The sequence below is a fragment of the Staurois parvus genome, unplaced genomic scaffold (assembly GCF_062004578.1).
Source record: "Staurois parvus isolate SC_StPar_1 unplaced genomic scaffold, SC_StPar_1.0 ptg000375l, whole genome shotgun sequence".
Lineage (NCBI taxonomy): Eukaryota > Metazoa > Chordata > Amphibia > Anura > Ranidae > Staurois > Staurois parvus.
In genome coordinates this window covers 209,768-236,290 of record NW_028318171.1, presented here as the reverse complement: position 1 = coordinate 236,290, position 26,523 = coordinate 209,768, and the positions used below count along the sequence as shown (strand labels likewise).

At 41.6% G+C, this 26,523-nt stretch overlaps 1 long non-coding RNA gene across 2 annotated transcripts; it reads left to right on the top strand.

Moving 5' to 3' along the window:
- The first annotated feature begins 147 nt into the window (after nt 1-147).
- LOC149456114 (uncharacterized) lies at nt 148-26,154 on the top strand. 2 transcript variants are annotated; one of them, XR_016313956.1, is made up of 3 exons: nt 148-191; nt 8,425-8,499; nt 23,507-26,154. It is a non-coding gene; the product is annotated as an uncharacterized LOC149456114 (long non-coding RNA). The 2 variants fall into 2 exon arrangements; XR_016313955.1 differs by lacking the exon at nt 148-191 and adding an exon at nt 311-1,121.
- Nucleotides 26,155-26,523: the final 369 nt, after the last annotated feature.

The following is a 26,523-nucleotide window of genomic DNA, read 5'->3' as shown; positions in this document are numbered from 1 at the left end:
TATACAGGACATTGCGTGACCTACAACGCATGCGTAGAAAGATTCCGGAAATACTGCTCATGTGAAGAGTGTGATTGGAAGGGATTGGGGGACGTATAGTGCTTGGTAGAATGGGTCACGGCGCATGCGTGGTAGTGCCTGTTAGTTTGTAACCAAAGAAGTGGAGTGAGGATTACTGCTTGTCATTAGAGGTGGGAACAGTTTGGTTTAGGTAAAGAAGGGGGACTATATATATATGGCGCTGTACGTGTCCAGGTGGGATGACAGAGCATGCAGGTGATGGTAGAGAGGCTAATGTGGTGGGGGGGGGCTGACATAGGGGGTTAGTTACTAAAGCTGCGTGGTGCAAAATCAGGTGCAGCTCTGCACAGAAACCAATCAGCTTTCAGGGTTTATTGTCAAAGCTTAATCGAACAAGCTGAAGTTAGAAGCTCATTGGCTAGCATGCATTGCTTCACCAGATTGTGAGTGCACCAGTTTTAGTAAATCTACACCATAATGTAGGTACTGAGTACATAGCCTGATCTATGCTGGGGTATGGCTGGGAGTACTTCTAATCTGGGGAAGGTGATCTGAAATCCAGGTACATAGAACATATGATCACAGCATTCACTTTCATTTTATAACATGAGCGTTGTATTATCAATACAAACAACACTTCTATTTGACAGTCCAATATAAGCCTAGTTCAACCCCTTCCCGCCACTTTAAAGTGGTTGTCCCTTCCATATACCCAGTGAAGTGACTGGTCTCAGGTGATATATAGGATGATTTGTTTCATCTCCGTGTCAGATGTACCTGTTTATCTCCAGCCCTCTTTTCTCTACATCCATTCAAAGTGCAGAATTTGCATAAGATCTCTCAGTTCTGAAAAGCAGGGGGTGGGGAGCTGAAGTTACACTCTGCAGATCTCATTGAATAGAGCTTTAAGCCCTGATTGGAGGGAAGGGACTTACCCCCCTGCACATAGCACACATGAACTGTTGAGGCTGTCAATCACAGACTGTGTCCTTCCCCTGTCACCATTTTTCTCTTGGTGTCAGGAAAACTTGTCAGAAGTGACTCTTGCTGATAGCAGAGGAATGAGGCAGCAGACAGAAATGAGAGTGCTCTGGATTGAGGTAAGTACATACTATAAAGAGATATGCTTTTTTCCTAATTCATGTCTAAGGTTTACAACCATTTTAGCTGCATTGAAATGCCAGGAGGCAGAGGCAGGCATTCTGATCATGTGACCACTGAGATTTGCTGTCATAGCGGTCACATGATTGAAAAGCTTCAAATCACAAGTATGCACCAAGAGCTTTCCATTACATGTTAGTTGCTGTGCCGTGAGGGCTCTCTCAGCATAGTAAATTGTCTACCAATTGAAGCATATATGCGACCACTTGGCGTTTAAGCCCACGTGCCAAGAGGCCACATATATGTGCCATGTCGGCAGGAAGAGGTTAAAAGAAATCTCCTTTCATGTTGTGAGTCCTGTTTCTCTCTCTTGGCCATCTCTTTTCACAACTTCCTGATATCCCTGCATGCTTTGCAGCTTCTCAATTTATAAGGACTACAAATCCCATGGTACCTTGCTGCCTACAAGTAGTGATTCTTCTACTGACTCCTGAAACTCCTCCTATCAGCACCTCTGTATTTCAGAAGGCAGGCTTTGTGAAATTTGTGACAGCAGTGCCTACTCACAGAGTATAGTAAGTGTCACAGAATTCAAGGACGTAAATGTGTGGGGATTTGTAAGGACAGCACCAAATTTAGGCATGGAATGCAACATCTATCTTTTTTCCATTCTTCAAGAACAACATGTTTTAGAGCCTGGATGCTGGATGGAGAGTGATACCCAACTTGTCTCTTCAGAATTCCCCATAGGTGTTTGATTGGGTTCAGATCAGGAGACATACTTGGCCACTGAATCACTTTCACCCTGTTCTTCAGAAATGCAACAGTGGCCTTAGATGTGTGTTTTGGATTATTGTCATGTTGGAAAAGTGCATGACGGATGTGATGGGCACGGAGTGATGGTAGCATCTTCTCTTTCAATATGGAGCAGTACATCTGTGAATTCATGATCCCATCAATGAAATGCAGCTGCCTGACACCAGCAGCACTCAAGCAGTCCCACAGAAGGACACTGCCACCACAATGTTTCATAATAGGTACCATGCATTTTTCTTTGTACTCCTCACCTTGGCGACACCGTTTTGAAGCCGTCGGTTCCAAAAACATCTATCTTGGTCTCATCACTCCAGAGTACAGAGTACCAGTAGTCTTCCTTTTAAGCATGGGCCTTGACAAATTCTAGATGGGCTTTTTTGTGCATGGGTTTTAGGAAAGTCTTCCTTTGTGGACGACACCCATGCATTCCATTCCTCTGCAGTGTACGCCGTATTGTGTCACGGGAAACAATCACCCCCATGTAAGAAAATATTATATTATTATTATACAGTATTTATATAGCGCCAAAGGGTTTGCTCAGCGCTGTACAACAGCAAGGGGGACAGAACATGAGACAAGACAGAAACAATACAATACACAAGGGGTTCAAGGGGCCTGCTCTTTCGCGCTTACAATCTAGGATAAAAGCAAAGTGAGCACTCTACAGTATAGTAGCTAAAGCACTCAGGTAACCAAATAAAACCTCTAAAGAACAAAGTATATAATAAAGTGCAGCGCTATAAATAAATCAGTCAATGATATGATCGGGATATAATCCAAATATAAATAGTTCGTAAATAAATGAGATATCCAGAAGTAAGCAGAAATCAATATGCTGGTGCTCGGAAGGAATGGTAAAATTGCACACTTACCAGATGCGCATAGGACATACGCATGACTATATGTACCTCAGAACACTTAGGGTGTGAGGTATGGTAGGTGTGTGATGATCTTCCTTCAAGGAGTAGGGCAGCACAGCAGTGAATCTGTAGATTAGGTGAAGTCTGCTCTTCCAGAGGTCCTCTTTAGGATGGATGGCTCTGCAACCTGCTTACAGGGATTCCCTCCTCTGGGTTCTGGATCGATAAGGAAATTCCACTGGCTCTGTAATTAATGGCTCCATAAAAGAGCCATAAAAAAGATGCCCATAGTGTAGTTTTCTTTAAACTTTATTCCATGGAAACAGGTATTGCAGAGTGAACCGACCATACACAAAGATGGCCACCGGACCGTGACGTCAGCGTGTTGATTTCTCCTTAGGTCTTTTGTGCCACGCACGTCTTTAGAGGGGAGATCACCCCTATGTGGCTTTTTACTTACTTTCACTAACTGCAGTGAAGTTGCATGGCAAATTTTTCCCAACCCTTCTCATTAGAAGACGCTCATGTGGAGGTGTTATCTTACGTGGAAGGCCTGGACATCTCTGTAAGATGGTTGCAGTTCCATCTTTGTTACATTTGTGTATCACTTTTGCTACAGTATTTTGACTAACGCTTTGATGATCTTTTTGTAGCCGTCACCTAAAGAAATTATTTTCTTTCTCGGGCCTTGTGACATTTCTCTTCCATGTGGTGCCATTGCTGACAGCATGAAATGGGAAGGGATTTTCTTTGTTAAGTAACGCCCTTTATAATCAACTGTCTTCTGGACACCTGTTTAATGAATTATTAGACTCACCTGTAGTTGATTTCTTCTTAATTAGGATTTTGTTGTCTAAAATTTAGCTGTGCTCCTAAGACTTTCATTGGGGTGTATTCATTTTTGAAACATGGTCTTGAATGAATTTGTTAGGAAAAATACTTTTTTTGTGTGTGCAAATTAACAAATCTTGTTTGCAATCAATGGCCCGCATTTGTGGGAGTATTTTGTAGTATAGTGTCTCATAGAAAATGTTGATTCTGAAAGGAAAGTAAAGGTTTTCTGACAAAACTGTTGGGGTGTACTCATTTATGATGAGCACTGTATATGCAGACCAAAATATAAACACAGCTGTGCTGAGAGCGCACACCCTGTGCACTCCAGGCAGTTACCGGTGGCTACCGCAAAGCCACCATTTGCTACTTACAATCAGGAGCTTTCTGATCATGTGACCACTGTGACAGCCAGTCATGGCGGTCACATGATCATAAACCCTGCCCTGCCTCCTGACATCTGAAACCCCCTTAAAGGGCTGGGAGGCGCCAGCCCCAAGAGGTTAATAGGACTAGGGTAGAACAAAATGATTGTGTGATTGTGCCGCTTCACCTGCAGGTTTAAGGCATCTCCAAAGCAAATATTTAAAGGAACTGTGTATTTTAATGCTGCCCTTGATGCCTTATAAATCTTTTCATTGCCAGAGCCATTTTTTCATTTTTGCACACATTAAAATACACATTTTTGTCCTGAAGTTCACTTAACCACTTGCCTACCGGGCACTTTTATTCCCTTCCTGCTTAGGCTAATTTTCACCTTTCAGCTCTGTTGCACTTTAAATGAAAATTGTGCAGTCATGCAACACTGTACCCATATGACATTTTTAGCATTTTTTTCACACAAAGATATATTTCTTTTGGTGTTTTTTAATTACCACTAGGTTTTTTATTTTTTTGCGCTATAAATGAAAAAGACCAAATTTTTGAAAAAAAAATGCGTTTTTCTTTGTTTCTGTTATAACATTTTGCAAATAAATCTTTCTACACAAATTTAGGCCAAAATGTATTCTGTCTTTGGTGAAAATAACCCAAATCAGTGTTTCTTATTTAGTTGGTAGGAAAGTTATAGAGTCCACAAACTATGCTATATATATAAAAATTTATAAATCCAGATATACTGACAGCTGATCTAATTTCTTGAAGCCCAAAAATACCAGGGCGGTACAAATACCCCTAAAATGATCACTTTTCAGAAAGTAGACAGTCTGAGGTATAGCGAGGTTTTTGAAGTTGTAATTTTTTCGTCATAATTTTGTGTAAATTGAAGAAATGAGAATTATTTTTCACAATTTTTTTTTTCATTTTTTTTATATACTGTCACCAATGCAGTACTGCGTCATCATATAACTGGCCTGGTGGTGATCAGGGACACTGACTGGAGACAGTATGTAAACAAAAAAAAAAAAAAAAAAAAATTAAAAAAAAAATTATTTTTTGAAAAATGTTTTATTTCATTTTTTTTTTTAATTTTTACAATTTGTTTCTACTCCTGAGACCAGAGCAATATATTGTTACCATAGTAACATTGTACTACTTTGGGCAAGTGATCAGGATTTTTATTTATTTATTTTTTATGACTGCTTATACTAACAAATTACGTTGGTATAAGCAAGCATTTTTACTGATTAATTCAGTAGTTTTTGTTGTGATCAGCTGTGATTGGCCATAGGTGATCACAATCTACAGATGGGCTGTGATTGGCCCAGTTTGTACATGTGATCATTGTGACAAATCACAGCTCACAGCACAATTGTAAGCAGTGAATGGTATGTAAGGAAACCATTTGTTGTGTACAACTGTCATGTGATCACAGCAATCACATGACACTGGCAGTGGGCTGGTGCAGTGATCTATCATTGACCGTGTCCTGTGGTGACAGATCGTGCTGGAGCGCAGCCCTGGGAGGATGTCATGTGATGTCCTCCCAGGATAACAGGGTTCCTGCTCAGCCGTCATTGTACAATAGGCTGGGAGGGAAGGAGTTAACCATAGATACGCTTTAATGAAGCTCTGTATTCAATAAATGTATTCAATCAATGCTGTTAGTCTAAGTATCTGGATACAGCTCTGTATTCATTAAGTGCAGTTAGTCAAAGTACCTCGATTTGAATTTGTATCCACAATCTTCAGTACAGCCCAGATTAGACTGGGGGGGGGGGGTGTGGATAGAGAAATGACACCACTGTATTTCTCAAAGTAAATGTACTTCTTTTAAAAGAAAAAAATGCCCAGTGTCCTGTACATACAGAGCTGTGTGCTTCCCGTCCATAGCAAGCCTGTACCTACCTACCCTATCTGACGTTGTCTGCAGCCCATATAATGCTGTGCTGTCTGCACACTCATGTCCCATTACTAAAATTGGGTGTTACTGCCTCATACAGGTACATCCCATTCAAGTCTAGGGCATGTCAGTGCGCAGGCTTCTCAGCACTAGATTTTTACTGTCAGGCTGCAGAAAGTGCGGTAGGTCACAGCCATCAGAGTAGGTAAGTATGGACCTGTGGTGGAGGGCACAGAGCTGTAGATTAAGGGGGCTAAGGCATTTTTTTTTGTTAAAGATGAAATGTACTTTAGGGCAGGCCTCAAAATTTCCACTTGCCTACTTGCATTTGGTGAGTGGAAATAATGTGGGGGCGAGGGTATTCTAGACAGGGTCGCCTGTAGGAATAAGATAGGTATCCCATGAAGATTGGTATCTCTGCATCTACTGCGCAACTGCCGGATCAGTGAAGCATTCAGGGAAAGCTAGCTGAGCTGGAGCCGAGGATTTCCCTGAAAGCAGTTAACTCCTTCAATGTCGGGCAACAGGGACGATCCCCGTAAACACACGGGGGGATAGAGGATTTTCTGGTCATTGTGAAAGCTGATATCTGTCCTCTTCATTTATATTACTGATCCTGGGGGACACATGGGTGAGGGGGATAGAGGATTTCATGGCCATTCTGCATGAGGAGAGCAGAAGCTAAGTGGCTGCACGGACTTAACCCCTCAATTGCCAGACACCTTTGTCATGAACTACTTGTAATACTTAAAGCACTAATTAAAGCGGAGTTCCACCCAAAAGGGGATGTTCCATTTTAATGCTTTGTACCCCGCTTCCCATTAAGGATTGGCACCTTTGGGGAGCTGTCACAGCCTAGTGCCCACACTAAAGATGCCGGTACCAGGGAGAGAAGATGGTCGGTGAAACCAGCCATGGTGAGGACACCGCTGGACCAAGGGACAGGTAAGTGGCTGTATTTTAAAAGTCATCAGCTACAGATTTTGTAACTGCTGGCTTTTTTTTTCAGCTGGAACTTTGCTTTAACTTACAAGGGAGAGGAGACAGAATGGGGATCTGTCAGTGGGGTGAGGGGGAGGTAGTTGGGGGTCTGTCAGTGGGCAGAGGGGTCAGTAATTGGGGGGTAGGGGGGTCTGTCAGTGGGGGGAGGGGACAGTAAGTGGGGGGAGGGGGTCTATCATTGGGGGATGGGGGCTGTAGTTGGGGTTTTCTCATTGAGGGGAGGGGGCGTTAATTGGGGTTGGGATCTGTCAGTGGGGGGAGGAGGACTGTAATTGGGGGTTGGGGTCTGTCATTGGGGAAGTGGAGGAGGACATGGGATGGAGGAGATAGTACTGGAGGAGGAGATGTGATGAAGGAGATGGGACTGGAGGAGGAAGATAGGAGAGATGAGACTGGAAGAGGAGGACATTGGATGGGGCAGATGAGACTGGAAGGGGAGTACATCGAATGGGGGAGATGAGACTGGAAGAGGAGCACATCGAATGGGGGAGATGAAACTGGAAGAGGAGCACATCGAATGGGGAGATGAGACTGGAAGAGGAGCACATTGAATGGGGGAGATGAGACTGGAAGAGGAAGACATGGGATGCGGGAGATGGGACTGGAGAAGGAGGAGGATGTGGGAGATGGGACTGGAGAAGGAGGAGGATATGGGAGATGGGACTGGAGAAGGAGGAGGATGTGGGAGATGGGACTGGAGAAGGAGTACATGAAATAGGGGAGATGGAACTGGAGAAGGAGGATGACATGGAATGGGGGAGATGGGACTGGAGAAGGTGGAGGACATGGGATGGAGATGTTTACATTGCTTTATGTTAATATTGTTAAAGTTGTTGTTGTTAATATTTATTTTTGTAGAGGTTGGGTGGAGCAACTGGTGGCGAGTAACTCTTAAGGCTTGGCTAGTAGCTCAGGACTTGAAATTTTGAGCCCTGCTTTGGGGTCTGTTCTTGCCTATTGTTGCAAATGCTTTTGCCAGCAAACTGCAGTTCCATTCATTTTCAGTGGCACACCAACGCACTAAGTAAACACATCTGCATTACAGTAAACAGTAAAGCACTAGCGTGTGTTGTGGTACACTGTGCTGACAAAAACTGTGTTGGTATGATTTTTCAGCTTGGTTTGGTGGCAGTCCATTTAAATGAATGGCATGTCTTAACACATTACATGTTAAAGTGGGCCTATACACACCATGTCCCCAGCTATGCGGTGTCCTGGAGCTCCCTACCCAGCCACTGACATAGCTAGGAAGCTGCTAACATAGCAAGCAGCCGGCTTCTTGGTCTCGATCCCCAACTGCTGTCATTGGCCAGGCAAAGATGATGTCACTCCCACACATACACAGGAGTTCAATCAGATTCAGTAATGTTGAATTTGTACATTGCTCACTGTATAAGAGTGGTGAGGCAGGTAAGTAACTTTATCCTGCCCATTCGCCCATTTTTTATTTTAAGCATTAAGTTCCACTTTAATGTGTAGTTTAACATGTGATAATTCACTGTGTTGGACCAGATAGGTGTGAATGGCCCCTTACTGTAGCGGTGAAGTGGTGTCATCTACTTGGCTGTGCTGTGAACCCTATGGCAGGTAAAACACGTTTTTCATATATTTTTTTCATCTGTGTTGTGTTGTTGTTTTTTCAGCTGTTTGCCTGGAGTTCAGCTTTATCCCCCACAGCTATCTCCTCCTGTGCCACCATCCCCTCCCTCCTAGATTGTAAGCTCGAAAAGAGCAGGGCCCTCGATCCCCTCATGTTTTGCATTGTATTGGTATTGCTCTGTCACATGTTCTGTTCCCCTCTGTAATGTACAGCGCTGAGCGAACTATTGGCGCTTTATAAATACTGTATAATAATAATAATAATATTCTCTTCCCGTTCAGCCCATTGCCAATAAACGGCCGGACAGGAGCGCTGCCAATGCGGGTGGACGATTCTAAATGTGCCCCTGCATCCATTGCCTGTGAGTGTAGGAAAAAACCGTAGGAGCAGCTGCAAAAAAAAACATCCACTGTGTATGAGGCCTTAAAACACAGCTGCAATAAATTTATTTTAGTTAGGCTCAGCCCCACTCTTAGGTTGGGTTCACACTATAGAAACGCAGTCCAGATGTGTTTCCACATGTGCGTTTTTGATAGAGCCCAGTGCATTTTTTTATGCATTCCAGTTAATTTTTCCCCCCTCTCTTTTTCTTCAATTTGAATAGGCACATGTGCATTCCAGTACATGTTTGGTGCATTCCAGTGCTTTTTTGATACATTTTACTGCGTTCCAGTACAGTTCTGTGCAGAAGAAACGCAGCATGTTCTACGTTTTTTTTTTTTTTTCTGCAGCTGGAATGCACTGGAACTGCAAGCACTGATATGAACTATGACATTGACAGCCAATTAGCAGACTTTCTGTGCATTTTGGATGCAGAAAAAAAAGCAACTAAAATGAATGTAGTGTAAACTGGCCCTTAGTCCTTTACCTGCTTGTTTTCCATAAGCTGTGTGAACATATGTCAGAATCCTCAATGCCAGGCCTGCACATGCATGCCACAAGCACCTTTCAATCATATAGAGAGTTTGTTGAGGGTTTGTTAGCGGTTTCCCTATTCGGCCTGGCTTTTGGACTTTGCAGAGGCAGGGAGAGGGTGCTTCAAGCATTGCGTCTTATACTGGCTAGGTTTCTTTATGGAAGTAACAAAATCACTTGAATCCCAATACCTTACTTGCTAATTTATCAAAGTAATCATTTTTATTACATTAAAGTGTATGTGAACGTAAAATAACAATTTCAAATAATGAAGCCATTAAGAAAATTACAGTGCCTGTAGTCCTACCTTGTAATCCTGCCAGAAGTAGCATTCCTACCTACTTGTGTTCTAGAGTGACAATGCTTACTTAGTGTACCATCATGCATGAGTGACATTGTCACTCTGCTGTGTGCACCCAATCCAGATTGCAAGCTGATAGGCCAACTATGTTTGATACACCTGTCCAATCAGCCAGTTCCAACTTAGTCCTGTTTATACATGCAGCTGGTCCTCCAAAACTGCCACTGCTAGTTTGAGTGACAGTGGCCCTGGGATCTGGCTACATCTGTCAAATGTGTACCAAGAAGGAGGTAGCTGTATTAATGCTAAGTAGTGTGCAGAATGAATAATGTTGGATTACTTGGACCAGTGTTTCTCAACCTTTTTACCTTGGAGGAACCCTTGGCAAAAGGCTTGAGATCTTGGGGAACCCCTGAAAAGAATTTTCAGATCTATAGCTCATGGAACATTGGATCTGATCAGCGAGCTGTAGATATAACAAAAGTTAACTAACAAATGCGGGGCAGTGCAGGGAAGCTGTTGTTGTAACATGCCTTTTTCCTTGTTCCCCACTAACCCTCCTCTCATTCATCGCAGGTAATATTACATTTAACAGCCTGGGACAGTCAGAAGAAGAGGAACTGTGGGGAAGAGTGGAGTAAATAACATTATGCTTCCCTGCACAGCTCTGCAAATCTATAAAACAGGGTTTCGCACATGGGGTTCCAGCGCAGATCAATACTGTGGCGGATGTATTTCCACCCAATGTTATTTTTATACGCACTGATAGTTCGCACTGATACTGGATGCCTCATCTGTAGTTGTGGTTCCTGTGAACTCAGAGAGTGGCATCGAGTGGAATGCAGAGAGTGGGAACACATGGCTAGATCTGGAGGTGACATCCTGTGTATGGCAGCAGTGACTGTGGAGGGGGGAAGCAAAGAGTGGGGACACATGGCTAGATCAGGAGGCACCATCCTGTGTATGGCAGCAGTGACTGTGGAGGAGGGGAAGTAAAGAGTGGGGACACATGGCTAGATCAGGAGGTGACATCCTGTGTATGGCAGCAGTGACAGTGGAGGGGGGAAGCAAAGAGTGGGGACACATGGCTAGATCAGGAGGTGACATCCTGTGTATGGCAGCAGTGACTGTGGAGGAGGGGAAGTAAAGAGTGGGGACACATGGCTAGATCAGGAGGTGACATCCTGTGTATGGCAGCAGTGACAGTGGAGGGGGGAAGCAAAGAGTGGGGACACATGGCTAGATCAGGAGGTGACATCCTGTGTATGGCAGCAGTGACAGTGGAGGGGGGAAGCAAAGAGTGGGGACACATGGCTAGATCAGGAGGTGACATCCTGTGTATGGCAGCAGTGACAGTGGAGGGGGGAAGCAAAGAGTGGGGACACATGGCTAGATCAGGAGGTGACATCCTGTGTATGGCAGCAGTGACAGTGGAGGGGGGAAACAAACAGTGGGGACACATGGATTAATGTAGCAGGGGATCACATCCAGTGTATGGCAGTGCTGAATGCAGAAGGCAGGGGCGCATGGCTGGATGAGACTGAATGTAGTAGGAGGTGAGATCATAATAGCTTTCTGTACAGTTATGGCACAACAGAGCTAATATGATCTCACCTCCAGCTACACTCAGTCTATTTCAACTGTGCGATTCCCCCTTTCTTCAGTCTGCATCACTGCTACCAAACATTGGATGTCACCTCCTGCTTTAGCCGTGTGCTCTTTCTCTCTGCTCAACCTCCAGTTCGTATTGACTGCTGCCCTACACACACAGTGCTCCGTCCCTCTGCACCCCCTTCCATACACTGTGCATGGTACTACTACACAGTCATCAAGGGATCTGACCTTGTGATCCAGTCATGGTCTCGCACCTTGTGCTCCCTACCACCATCCTATGATCAGTATTGCTATAGAAAAGAACACCTCCCCCCTCAGCTCCCACTCTCTGCACTACTCCCGGTGCCTACCTCTGCGTTCTCAGGAGCCGGAACTACAGAGGAGGCATTGGGTATCAATGCGCACTAACAGTACTGACAGTGCTGGAAACAACGTTGGGCGGTATACATTGGCCACAATGTTGAATTGCGGCGGAACCCCTGGGAACTTCTTGCAGAACCTTAGAATGTGCAGCTGCACTGATTTGCTTAGTAAATGTGGTGAAGCTTGGTAAAGAATACCCAATCAGGTGCAAGGAGAAAAAAAAAAAAAAATCTGCATTTTTGCTTGGACATGATTGAATGATGGAAATCCTTAGAGCTTCACTTCATTCACTAAGATACAGGAAAATGAGTGCAGCTGCACTTGCAAAGTGCACCTTTATCTTTAGTAAGTTAACCCCATGATTATTTATCTTTACTAATTCTAAGTTTATAAAAGCTGTGTTTTATTGAGGGGTTCATTTTTTTTTTTAAAGCTGAAGTTTAGTGAAAAAAAAATTATTTTTGGGAGGAAAAGGCACAAAAAGAATTCTAATGTTCTAGATGTTACTTTACAGCTGTATGTTGTTCATATATTCACCTGGTGAGGGCAGCAAAAGCACTTACAACCCATTATTTGGCTTATGAGAAGCCGTAATCAATGTGTTTGGCTTTCTAGGCATAGAATTAGGCCCCTTTTGCATCGCTGGTTTATTGTGGCCTCTGGATCTGAGTTGGTTCACTAATCCTAAAAGTTGGGAGCAAGCTTGTATTAAAAAGGATATTTTGTATCCACAGATATTGAACTTTCATTCATAAGTAACCCTCTGGGGGAATAGAGCAAGTGCTGTCAGTTCACATTCCCAGGGAAGCTCAGTTCACTGCTTCTTAGCTTTACTTATAGACAGAGTTCAGAGTCTTTCCATTTCTTCCTTCAAGCCTCCATGTCCACACTGGATCTCTACACAGGACTCAGCCCACACTCCTTCCTTCCAGTGCTCTCCTGTGATGCACATCGTTAACCCCTTCTTCACCACAAATTGTGATACTGATATAATGCAAACAAATTCAAGTGCTCTACCTAGAGTAGTATCACAGATATTGTTTATTGTATAAAGGCATCACTGAGGGAGAGTGAGAGAGCGCTGATTGCAGTGACATTGAGAGATAAAGGGGTTGATTTACTACAACTGGAGAGTGCTAAATCTGGTGAAGCTCTGCATAGAAACCAGATTTTTGTTTGTCAACGCTTAACTGAACAAGCTGAAATTAGAAGCAGATTGGCTACCATGCATAACTGTACCAGATTTTGCACTCTCCAGTTTTAGTAAATCTACCCAATAATGTAGCAATAAACAAATAAGCGACAAAGCTATTCATTATTGTTTTTCAAAGATGTTCCAACTTGTCAAACAGATCTTTTAGATCAATGGAAAATTGTGCCCTATTCCCTATTGATTCATATGTTCCAAGCAGGGTGGATTTGATTTAAATCAAACTGATTTAAATCACGATTTAAATCATGATTTAAATCACTATTCAGTAAGGCTTGATTTAAATCATAGTTTTCTACATAGACTAATTCTTGCTGGTATAACTTTAATATGCAAGTAGATGAAGATTTTTAGAATAACAACTTTTCATATTAGTTTTTTTATCCCCAGTTTAATAGGTTAATCATTCATATTTGGACAACTTTTCTGTTGTACTTAGGAAGGAGAAAAATAATCATTACCTTAATAATAACTAGAGATGAGCGAATCGAACTTGGCGAAGTGGAATTCGTTTTGAATATTAGGAAAAATTCGATTCGCGCCGAATCCGAAAATTAGCAAACTTCGGATGCACGAATCGAATTTTCCCCGATCGGCCGATTTTCATCCCTTCTACAGCCGGCAAAAAGTGTCCCTGCAGAGAGCTCCGCTATTTCTGACAGTTCTCTGACAGTTCCTTCACATTTACAGCGGTTGAAACATTGTATCTATTTGTTTCCATTTAGGATACAGATGTTTTTATTCGGAAACAAATAGATACAATGTTTCAACCGCTGTAAATGTGAAGGAACTGTCAGAGAACTGTCAGAAATAGCGGAGCTCTCTGCAGGGACACTTTTTGCTGTACTGGAATTCTTCTTATTTTCATCCTACTTCTTCTTCTTCTTCTTCATCCTCATCCTCTTCTTCTTCATCCTCATCCTCTTCTTCTTCTTCATCCTCTTCCTCTTCTTCTTCTTCTTCTTCATCCTCATCCTCTTCTTCATCCTCATTCTCTTCTTCATCCTCATCCTCTTCTTCTTCATCCTCATCCTCTTCTTCTTCATCCTCTTCTTCTTCATCATCCTCATCCTCTTCTTCTTCTTCTTCTTCATCCTCATCCTCCTCTTCTTCTTCCTCATCCTCATCCTCTTCTTCTTCTTCTTCTTCTTCTTCCTCACCATCATCCTCTTCTTCTTCATCCTCATCCTCTTCTTCATCCTCATCCTCTTCTTCTTCTTCCTCATCCTCTTCTTCTTCTTCCTGTTCCTCATCCTCTTCTTCTTCATCCTCATCTTCTTCTTCTTCTTCTTCCTCATCCTCATCCTCTTCTTCTTCTTCTTCTTCCTCATCCTCTTCTTCTTCTTCCTCATCCTCATCCTCTTCTTCTTCATCCTCATCCTCTTCTTCTTCTTCTTCTTCTTCATCCTCATCTTCTTCTTCATCCTCATCCTCTTCTTCTTCTTCCTCATCCTCATCCTCTTCTTCTTCTTCTTCTTCATCCTCATCCTCTTCTTCTTCATCATCCTCATCTTCTTCTTCATCCTCTTCTTCATCCTCATCCTCTTCTTCTTCATCCTCATCCTCTTCTTCTTCTTCTTCTTCTTCCTCATCCTCTTCTTCTTCATCCTCATCCTCTTCTTCTTCTTCTTCATCCTCATCCTCTTCTTCTTCATCCTCATCCTCTTCTTCTTCATCCTCATCCTCTTCTTCTTCTTCCTCATCCTCATCCTCTTCTTCTTCTTCATCCTCATCCTCTTCTTCTTCATCATCCTCATCCTCTTCTTCTTCTTCATCCTCATCTTCTTCTTCTTCATCCTCATCCTCTTCTTCTTCTTCTTCATCCTCATCCTCTTCTTCTTCCTCATCCTCTTCTTCTTCTTCTTCATCCTCTTCTTCTTCTTCTTCATCCTCATCTTCTTCTTCATCCTCTTCTTCTTCTTCTTCATCCTCATCCTCTTCTTCTTCTTCTTCATCCTCATCTTCTTCTTCTTCTTCATCCTCATCCTCTTCTTCTTCTTCCTCATCCTCTTCTTCTTCTTCTTCTTCATCCTCATCCTCTTCTTCTTCCTCATCCTCATCCTCTTCTTCTTCTTCATCCTCATCCTCTTCTTCTTCTTCATCCTCTTCTTCTTCATCCTCATCCTCTTCTTCTTCTTCATCCTCATCCTCTTCTTCTTCTTCATCCTCATCTTCTTCTTCTTCCTCATCCTCATCTTCTTCTTCCTCATCCTCTTCTTCTTCTTCCTCATCCTCTTCTTCTTCTTCCTCATCCTCATCTTCTTCTTCATCCTCATCCTCATCCTCTTCTTCTTCTTCCTCATCCTCATCCTCATCCTCTTCTTCTTCTTCCTCTTCCTCATCCTCATCCTCTTCTTCTTCTTCTTCTTCTTCTTCTTCTTCTTCATCCTCATCTTCTTCTTCTCTCTCTTCTTCTTCTTCATCCTCTTCTTCTTCTTCTTCTTCTTCTTCTTCCTCATCCTCTTCTTCTTCTTCTTCCTCATCCTCTTCTTCTTCTTCATCCTCATCCTCTTCTTCTTCTTCATCCTCATCCTCATCCTCTTCTTCTTCTTCATCCTCATCCTCATCCTCTTCTTCTTCTTCATCCTCATCCTCTTCTTCTTCTTCTTCTTCATCCTCATCTTCTTCTTCTTCATCCTCATCCTCTTCTTCTTCTTCTTCCTCATCTTCTTCTTCTTCTTCATCCTCATCCTCTTCTTCTTCTTCATCCTCTTCTTCTTCTTCTTCATCCTCATCCTCTTCTTCTTCAATTGAAGCTGCTTCTGCTCCGCCACTCTGCCATTGGACTCTTGATAGTCGTCTCCCCACACTGCTGCTGGGGGGACTTTTTAACATAGGCCTCTGTATGGCCTTCAATTTAAGCTGCTTACGCTTCGCCACTCTGCCATGGGCCCCTGTACCGCCTCCTCATGCTGCTGCCAGGTCCAGAGTGTGTCATGGGTCCCTGTACGGCCTCCCATTGCTGCTGTCTCCATCGCCACACTCTGCCATGTGCCACTTTCAGGTCTCCTCACACTGCTGGTGGGTTCCATTTTGTCATAGGGTGCTGTATGGCCTCCCATTGCTGCTGCCTCCACCGCCACACTGTGGCTCCACACTCTGGTTTTGGCCCCGTGACTGCCCAAATGAGTGAAGTGTGCGGTGATTCTAAGATCGACGGCACTCATCTGCATGTCATACTGACTGACAGTATTATTTCTCTTCCCCAGCAGACTCCAAGGGCATTTAAATTAAAGGTACAGTGTTCTGCACTAATATAAAGGCTCTCTGAAGCCTAGAAACCCTTTTAATAAGTTAAATTCGCAGCGAATAAATTTGCATCGAATCAAATTTATTCCGCAAATTCAGCGAATCAGCCGAATCGAATTTTTGAATAATTCGCTCATCTCTAATAATAACAATTTAAATAGATTTATTCAACTGAAACAATAACATTCCAGCATATGTGATTTGCTTAAACAAACATCCATGTTTGTTAACTAATTTGGCTAAACAAAATATATATATTTTAAGAAACTTAGACTGTCAGCCCCTTCCTCCTCACACTTAGTTTCACTTTCTTCTAGTGCAGGTCTATTCTACTCCAAACAATCAGAAAAATATTGTTTCTATTCTATTCACTGAACTTCTTGAAACTTAGCACTGAAAGGGTTGATTCTGTATTCATAGGTTTGTAGAAGTTAGGATTAAGGTCTTTTTCTTAACTCTTTTCATGTTATAACATTTTTGCTGTGAAGAAGAGGCATGTGATCTCCGCAGAGTCAAATTTAGTTTTGAGAACTGCAAAAGTAAACCAAGCATCTGTGATAATATCTTGTAGGCAGAGAAACTGCCCTATAATCTTACAAAAACCTCTGGAAGAGCATGACATTGTGAATGGATTAATGGAATTTCTTTACCAAAAAAATTAAACAAATACAGCCTTATTCTACATAAATAAAAAACTAATCTTCATTTCATGATGGAATAACCTTTGGATAGTAATATATTTTCCTCAAAAAGCATTTTATTTAAAAAAAATCTGATTTAAATAAAAAAAATCGATTTTTTTTGATTTTTTAAAAAAAAAATCATTGATTTTTATCCACCCTGGTTCCAAGGTGTTTTTTATTATGAAAGACCTCTTGTTATGAAAAACCTCTTTTAAGAGGCATTAAAGTGGACCTAAACCCACTGCTTTCACTGCTTCCCAAAACAAGTACATTCACGACACGCCTTGATTGATAACTGTTACAGTTACTTATACACTGATGTTATCACTCAACTGAACTGTCAAGCCATCAAATGGCTGGTGACATGGCTGATCACATGTGCAGCAATTTACAAAAAAAAAAGATCAAGATGTATACCTGGAAACCATAGACCAGTCAGCTTAACATCAATAGTATGAGTGGTGTGCCCCAGGGTTCTGTCTTGGAGCCAATGCTGTTCAGTTTCTTTATTAATAATATAGAAGTTGTAATCAAGAGCTCAGTTTCAGTGTTTCTTACGGTACCAAATTATCCTGGGAAATAACTTCATCACAGGGTGTATATCATTACAGGAAGCCCTAAATAAAATAGGGTGTTTGGAAGCTACATGGCAGATGAGGCTGAATATTGAGAACTGTAAAGTTATGCACTTTAGTGGAAAAAATACATATAAAAATGACACATTAGAGAAGATCAGTGGTGGAAAAGGGTCTGGGGTGCTTGTAAATCACATATAAAGCAGTAGCATGCAATGCTAATCCATAGCTAACAAAGGTGGTAAAATACTGTTGTGTATTTAAAAAAGGGCAGACAAGATAAATCAATAGTTCTACCCCTTTGAAAAGCACTGGTTTGGCCTCATCTTGAGCATGCAGTTAAGGTTTGATTCCCAATCCTCGGGAAGGAATTAGAGTTCAATGAAGGTCAACAGTATTAATAAGGGGGATAGGGGTCCACAGTTTTGAGGATCAATTACATAGATTTCAGTTATTCACTCTGGAGAAGAGGTGCTTAAAGGATATGTTCACCTTGCGTAACATGTTACACCCATATTCACCCAATCTTATCGGCCCCTGCTCCCCTCTTTGACAGCTAGCGGGGGATGTTCTCCCCCCCCCCCCCCGCGAGCTGTCACATAAAAAAAAAACTTGGCCATGTGGGGCTCTGCCTGCCCTATCGCGTCACTCATTCACAGCATTCTGTGAATGAGAGACTACAAGTCCCTGTAACCTTAGCGGCTGTCAGATTGTAATCCTCAATTAACTACCATGGCGCTTTGAAGCACCATGGTAGTTCATTGATTCTTCCTGTCAGTATGTCTGCTTGCTCGTACACAGCATGAAGATATTCTGACAGATCTGCAGGAGACCTGCATGGCACCAGCAATCTGATCGCTTGTGCAATGCTTTACAGGCCCCTGCAGACAAAAAAAGTAAATGCACATTTTTTTTTACCTGCAAAAAAGTGCATTTATTATTTTTTCTAAAATGTGAACTTATCCTTTACGGGGGGAATATGTTTATATTGTACAAATATATTAAAGGTGACTTTAGTAGCTGTAATAAACTGCTTATTTTAAGGTCCCTGAAGAAGACATGTGGCCACAATTTTGAGGTTAGAAGAAAAGAGGTTTAATCTTCGTTTTCAGTAAGGGTCCTTTACTTTTAGAGCAGGAAAATGTGTACTCCCTCCTCCAGGAAGTGATACTAGCTGAGAGTGTTGACAGCATCAACAACCTGTTAGGAGTTTTCCTCAAAAAAGAATGTTTGAATCTATGGGAGTTGTTAGAGAATACAAATCACATATGCCTACAGACACATAGGTTAAACTGGAAGTCTTTGTTTCAACCCTAAAACTGTTATTACTTTTGTAGCACCTTTTCTTATTGATTATAGAGCAAATTATGCCTGTGGTAGGGTAACATGCTAAAGCAAAAAAACAAAAAATACTGTGAGGACATGTCAATAAGTTGACTTTGTGGCAGTGGAAACAGCCTGTAGTGTAATTAGGGATATTAGATATCCAGCACTATCCTGCTTTAATTCTAATACCCCACCAAGTCACTTTAACCGCCCTTCCCCTGAAGTACATACATAAATCAATCAATCTTTAAGCACACTTGGTTACAGAAAACTCAATATTAGTGTATGAAGTCCCAAAATAAGTCCCAAAAATCTATATTCGTGTATAAAGTCCCAAAATAAGAGTCCAAAAATCAAAGTCCAAATAAATCCCAAAGAGAATATATCTTGATCAGTACTTTCTCAAATCTTCGTGTCTCCAAACCACCTTTTTGATATACTCCAAAAATAAATCTTCATATACCTCAAAGAAAAAAACTCAACATAGTGCTTTATCCAAATAATATAAAAAATATATCATAAAAGTGCCACACGTGTTACATGCAAAAACACTACCGTGCCACAGCAACCGTGAGATCAGATACCTCTGCCTTAAATGTTATTCACTGCACACAAATAACAGAAGTGCATAATAACCTCAAGGTAGTAACATAAGCCATTCCCCTGAGCTGCTCACCCCTAGCAGAAATGCCCACAATGAGCATAGGTGTTTTCTGCCAACATCACCAGTATTTCTAAAGATCAGATCTCAACAGGAAGGGGCTGGGTGATGCTAGATGTCAATGAACCAAGACATTGAGGGACAGTTATGCTGGGAAGTTTACTGACTGTAGAAAAAAAGCCAAAAAACAGCAGCTGTCCAACGTCCAGTGTGCATGAGGACTAAATGAGCAATCAGCAGTGTGGCGAATCTGATGCCAACAGTAATTGTGAATGTTGAGATAAATTGGTTAAAGGAGAAGTATATCCAAAGCTATTTTAGCTATAATTTTCCTAGGGATCACAGGACTGCAGTTTGTTCTGCACTCATGTGACCTGTTAGGGCTAAAAACAACACACAAAAATTCCCAGCTCACTTACCAGCCAGCTTGCAACAAACCGTATTAACCCTGTCTGACAGTTCACACTAAAACAAGGGGCTTAGTTTGCAAACTTATGCAAATATATACAGTCATGGCCGAAATTGTTGGCACCCTTGATATTTTTCCTGAAAATCAAGTATTTCACACAAAAAAGGTATTGCATTAACACATGTTTTGCTATACACATGTTTATTCCCTTTGTATGTATTGGAACAAATATAAAACAGAGGCAGAAAAGCAAATATGACATAATGTCACACAAAACCCCAAAAATGGGCTGGACAAAAGTATTGGCACCCTTAACTTAATATTTGGTTGCACACCCTTTGGAAAACATAGCTGAAATCAGTCGCTTCCTATAACCATCAATAAGCTTCTGACACCTCTCACCCGGAATTTTGGACCACTCTTCCTTTGCAAACAGCTCCAGGTCTCTCTTATTGGAAGGACACCTTTTCCCAACAGCAATTTTAAGATCTCTCCACAGGTGTTCAATGGGATTTAGATCTGGGCTCATTGCTGGCCACTTCAGAACTCTCCAGCGCTTCTTTGCCATCCATTTCTGAGTGCTTTTTGACGTATGTTTGGGGTCATTGTCCTGCTGGAAGACCCAGGATCTTGGACGCAAACCCAGCTTTCTGACACTGGGCCCTACAGTGCGACCCAAAATCCTTTGGTAATCCTCAGATTTCATGATGCCTTGCACACAGTCAAGGCACCCAGTGCCAGAGGCAGCAAAACAACCCCAAAACATCATTGAACCTCCACCATATTTTACCGTAGGTACTGTGTTTTGTTCTTTGTAGGCCTCATTCCGTTTTCGGTAAACAGTAGAATGATGTGCTTTACCGAAAAGCTCTATCTTGGTCTCATCTGTCCACAAGACGTTTTCCCAGAAGGCTTTTGGCTTACTCAAGTACATTTTGGCAAACTGTAGTCTTGCTTTTTTATGTCTCTGTGTCAGCAGTGGGGTCCTCCTGGGTCTCCTGCCATAGCGTTTCATTTCATTTAAATGTCGACGGATAGTTCGCGCTGACACTGATGCTCCCTGAGCCTGCAGGACAGCTTGAATGTCTTTGGAACATGTTTGGGGCTGCTTATCCACCATCCGGACTATTCTGCGTTGCAATCTTTCATCAATTTTCCTCATCCGTCCACGACCAGGGAGATTAGCTACAGTGCCATGGGTTGCAAACTTCTTGATAATGTTGCGCACTGTGGACAAAGGCAAATCTAGTTCTCTGGAGATGGACTTGTAACCTTGAGATTGTTGATATTTTGCCACAATTTTGGTTCTCAGGTCCTCAGACAGTTCTCGTCTCCTCTTTCTGTTGTCCATGCTTAGTGTGGCACAGACAGACACACAATGCAAAGGTTAAGTGAACGTCTCTCCTTTTTATCTGCTTTCAGGTGTGATTTCTATATTGCCCACACCTGTTACTTGCCCCAGGTGAGTTTACAGGAGCATCACATGCTTGTAACATTCTTATTTATCCGCAGTTGTGAAAGGGTGCCAATACTTTTGTCCAGCCCATTTTTGGAGGTTTGTGTGACATTATGTCGAATTTGCTTTCTTTCCTCCCTTTTTTTGTTTTGTCCCAATACACACAAAGGGAATAAACATGTGTATAGCAAAACATGTGTTAATGCAATACGTTTCGTGAGAAATACATGATTTCCTGGAGAAATATCAAGGGTGCCAACAATTTCGGCCATGACTGTATGTGAGCTGCAGAAGCCACATAACCCCAGAATATCTTCAGGCCTAACTCTATCAATTTCAGAAAGCTGCTGAGAACCTGAGCCAGCCGTTCCCACCCCTTCCACTGACAGCCACCAGTTCTCTGCTCAGTGAAAGCTGAGAACTCAATGATCAGTGGTTTTTAATCGCTCAGTTCTCAGACTTAGAAAAGGCGGGGGACAGATGCAGAATCGGACTGATGCTGCATCCACCTTCATAAATATATGTGTGTGTGTATACAGGTGAAACTTGAAAAATTAGAATATCGTGCAAAAATTCATTTATTTCAGTAATGCAACTTAAAAGGTAAAACTAATATATTAGATAGACTCATTACATGCAAAGCAAGATAGTTCAAGCCGTGATTTGTCATAATTGTGATGATTATGTCTTACAGCTCATGAAAGCCCCAAATCCACAATCTCAGAAAATTAGAATATTACATGTAATCAATAAAACAAGGACTGTACATAGAACAATATCGGACCTCTGAAAAGTATAAGCATGCATATGTACTCAGTACTTGGTTTGGGCCCCTTTTGCAGCAATTACTGCCTCAATGCGGCGTGGCATGGAAGCTATCAGCCTGTGGCACTGCTGAGGTGTTATGGAAGACCAGGATGCTTCAATAGCAGCCTTCAGCTCTTCTGCATTGTTCGGTCTCATGTCTCTCATCTTGCTCTTGGCAATGCCCCATAGATTCTCTATGGGGTTCAGGTCAGACAAGTTTGCTGGCCAATCAAGCACAGTAATTCCACAGTCGTTGAACCAGGTTTTGGTGCTTTTGGCAATGTGGGCAGGTGCCAGGTCCTGCTGGAAAATGAAGTCAGCATCTCTTAAAGCTCGTCTGCGGAAGGAAGCATGAAGTGCTCCAAAATCTCCTGGTAGACGGCTGCGTTGACCCTGGACTTAATGAAGCACGGTGGACCAACACCAGCAGATGACATGACTCCCCAAATCAACACAGACTGTGGAAACTTCACACTGGACTTCAAGCATCTTGCAGTGTGTGCCTCTCCATTCTTCCTCCATACTCTGGGTCCTTGGTTTCCAAATGAGATGCAAAAGCTGCTCTCATCAGAAAAGAGGACTTTGGACCACTAAACAACAGACCGGGTCTGTTTTTCTTTAGCCCAGGTAAGACGCTTCTGACGTTGTTTGTTGTTCAGGAGTGGTTTGACAAGAGCAATATGACATTTGAAGCCCATGCCCATGTGTGTGGTGGCTGTTGATGCACTGACTCCAGCCTCAGTCCACTCCTTGTGAAAGTCCCGAACACTTTTGAATGGCCTTTTCCTGACAATCCTCTCCAGGCTGCGGTCATCCCTGCTGCTTGTGCACCTTTTTCTTCCACACTTTTCCCTTCCACATAACTTTCTATTAATGTGCTTTGATACAGCACTTTGGGAACATCCAACTTCTTTTGCAATTACCTTTTGAGGCTTTCCCTCTTCATGGAGAGTGTCAATGATGGTTTTCTGCACAACTGTCAGGTCAGCAGTCTTTCCCATGATTGTGATTCCTACTGAACCAGACTGAGACACCATTTAAAGGCTCAGGAACCCTTTGCAGGTGTTATGGCTTAATTAGCTGATTAGAATGGGACACTTTGAGCCTAGAATATTGCACCTTATCACAATATTCTAATTTTCTGAGATTGGGGTTTTTATGAGCTGTAAGCCATAATCATCACCATTATGACAAATCACGGCTTGAACTATCTTGCTTTGCATGTAATGAGTCTATCTCATATATTAGTTTCACCTTTTAAGTTGCACTACTGAAATAAATGAACTTTATATTTCGAGTTTCACCTGTATATTTATTTATTTTTAAGAAAGCCATACTTCTCTTTTAATATAGAGAGAAAGAGAGAGTCTCTCTCCAATAATTTTTATCAATTAAATAATGATATATTTTTTTTTTCTCTACAAGAATGCCAGTTTGTATGGTAAGAGGATGTAACACTTCTTCCAGAAACAAGACAGATGACATAATGCTGCACTCCTTTCCCCCTGACAAGGAAAGTGTAAAGCAATGGTTGATGCAAATGAAACAAACGTTTGATGACTTGGAAGGATTTGTGGAAAAAATTGTTAGCAGCACAAGAGGAACTTATAGAATCTGTTCTCTGCACTTTACTCCTGAAATGTATGAACTTAGAGGATTCCTACCCTTTTTGAAGAAAAAAGATGCTATCCCCACTATATTTCCAGACTGTCCACCAATGCAATATTCAACGAAAAATAGCAAAAAGCATATTGCTAGTCCATTGTCTGAGCAGCGCATAGTTACAGGAATGTTTCAGCCTGAAGATGTAATTTCCTATCCACTGCAAGATTTCCCAGAGTTTCCTTTAGAACAACATAGATTACAGATGTCAACACCTTCCTCCGAAATACTCTCAGCACTACAAAAATCAGGACCAACCTTTTCACGTAAAAGAAAATACAGACCACGAGCTATAAAAACTATTGGAACTATGATTGGGTTCTTTCCTGGACAGGTACATAAATCTACTCAATGTGATATACCAACTCGGACTAAGGATAAGAGTTTTCAAATACAAATAAGACCATCTCGCAGATCAGTTGGAATACAATGTGATATTAGCAGTTCAACCTGGCTTACAATTACAAATAAAAACAACTGTTCCTGGAACACTTAGTGAAAACCAGTGTATGACCTTCATTGTCCAAAAAGCAAATGTCTGCTAGTTTGTAGAGCAGGAGCTTTAGTGAGGTTTCGTGTAGATCAAAGTGTCTATAAGGATGAGTCCCCAAAATAGTTTTTTTGCGGCCTAGAAATAGGAGCTCTAAACTAAAACAGGTTTGACTATAAGAGACGATGGCAAAATCTCACACTTATCTATCACAAGGGCACAATAGGGAGTTTTTCAAGGACAAAACTGAAAGCTTCACTGTAAAGTAAAGAATCAATTCCTTAATTGAATCCTAATTAAACTTGTAAACCAATAGCTGAAACAATTAAAAACACCCTAACAAATCTTGAAACCCTCTCATGAAAAAACTAGTTCCAAAGCATCTGCATATACCCTGTCAATCATACGAACTAGGGATCTAAGTAGAAAGTGTGATGGCCCATAGCACATCTCATGACGTGCATGACTTAGACCTGTATTTATTTTTTTATTATAAAATATCACAAAAACCTTAATAATGTATTCCTGCCTATAGCTCTTCTTTAATAACAAATAATGTCAATAAGGAGTAGGTGCAATTTTAGATGCACTGCAGTAATCAATATCTAGAAGTATGAAAATGTAGCTTTTTAGGATTTTTGATTCATAAAACAATATGAATGGATAGGTGTGTTCTTTCACTTAAAATTAATCTAGGGAATGGAAACTCAACAGCCCCCCAAATGGTTGCTCATGCTTCAATGAAGCTGAAGCATCCTTCAAATGATGATTACTTAAACTTGATTCCAATATATTCCTCATTAGCCGCAAAAAAAATATAAATCGCTTTTGTCTGCACCAAATGTCCTAGCAGACTCAGTTATTACCTTGTTAAAGTAGCACTGACATCACTTTGCTGAGCTTTGCAAGTGACCCAGCAGGATCAACTACTACAGGCTGTCTCCAGAAAAAAAACAAAAGGAGGGGAGGAGGCGGATACAAGACTAGTTACCCTGCAAAAGGAGAGGGAGCAACAGTGATGGGTCTTTATTACAGGGATATCCTGTAGAGATTTAAAGTTTTTAGTGTCATATTACTCCACAAATCTCGAAGAAATACTGAGGAAACACCAAAGATTCAAGTAGGAATACACATGCCTCTTGAATTTAGGCAATATTTGCTTTTCTCCGAATTCAGCTTTTATTTAGACAGCGCTCTCCTAAAGGGCATGTGCAGCTGAAATTCAGCACTTCCATTTGTTGTGGATGCCCGATTTCCTTGCAAGAATTAGATCTCAGAAGTCACTGTAGCTCTTCAAGACAGCCAGGATTGAAGTTCTGCTTGCTAAGCAATGTAGGTATGAGTAATCCTCTGTTGCAGAAGGCTCTATTTGAGTTTCAGTCCTCTAGTGACATGGTTACTTTAAAACTATAACTTTGTGGTGATGCTTTACTTTTTATGTACTTAAGCAATTGGAGCTGGGGCTTGTTTTGACCAATGACCATTGATTTTTTTTTTTTTTTTTTTTTACACTGAGGATTTCGGCCCTGTTCTCCTGTTTCATCAACAGCGCAGTCACAAGTGCTCAATAAAAACTTAAAGGAAACATGCCTACCTTGTTCTGATTGTGGCTATTTCATCTGTGTCTTTGATTGGAAATCTGCATAACGTACTATTACTGAAGCTAGATCGTAAGACTGAGAACTACTGTATGTTTTAGAGTTTAAAGGCAATATCTGACTTCCTCACAATAGAAGCATAGAAAGCACTGAGCAAATTCAGCAGCTGGTAAATAGAATCCAGTTTAATTTTTAAATGTCTGCCTAATGCAAATAAACATATTGGTGCATGATATATAAACATTGCTTCAATGTGTAATTTGTAATGATTTTTAGAGGGGAATGGTCTTATTTACTTTTATGTAATAAATGTTCAGGTTTTACATTGTGTTTTTTTCTGATACATTTATTTTACTGCAAGTGTATCAGTAATGGCTCATCAATCCCTAATGGCACCAATCATCCACAACACTTCTGGTAGCCATGTGATCTAGGGTACTTAGGATTGACATTTTGGGAAGACATACTTTTATAAATGAATATGATTTGTCAGGTATGACATGTGCCCTGTTGGTTAATGTGAGGCATGAATTTTAAAAGCAATATTTTAACTGCAAGGGGCAAACTTGAGGGCTTCCTCCCTTGTTCCCAATACTGCCTTTTCCCATCATGGAATCCCATCCTACTGCATACTCAGTACAGTAAAATAAAGAATGTATTTAGGGCAGGTTCACACTGGGAATCACACAGGA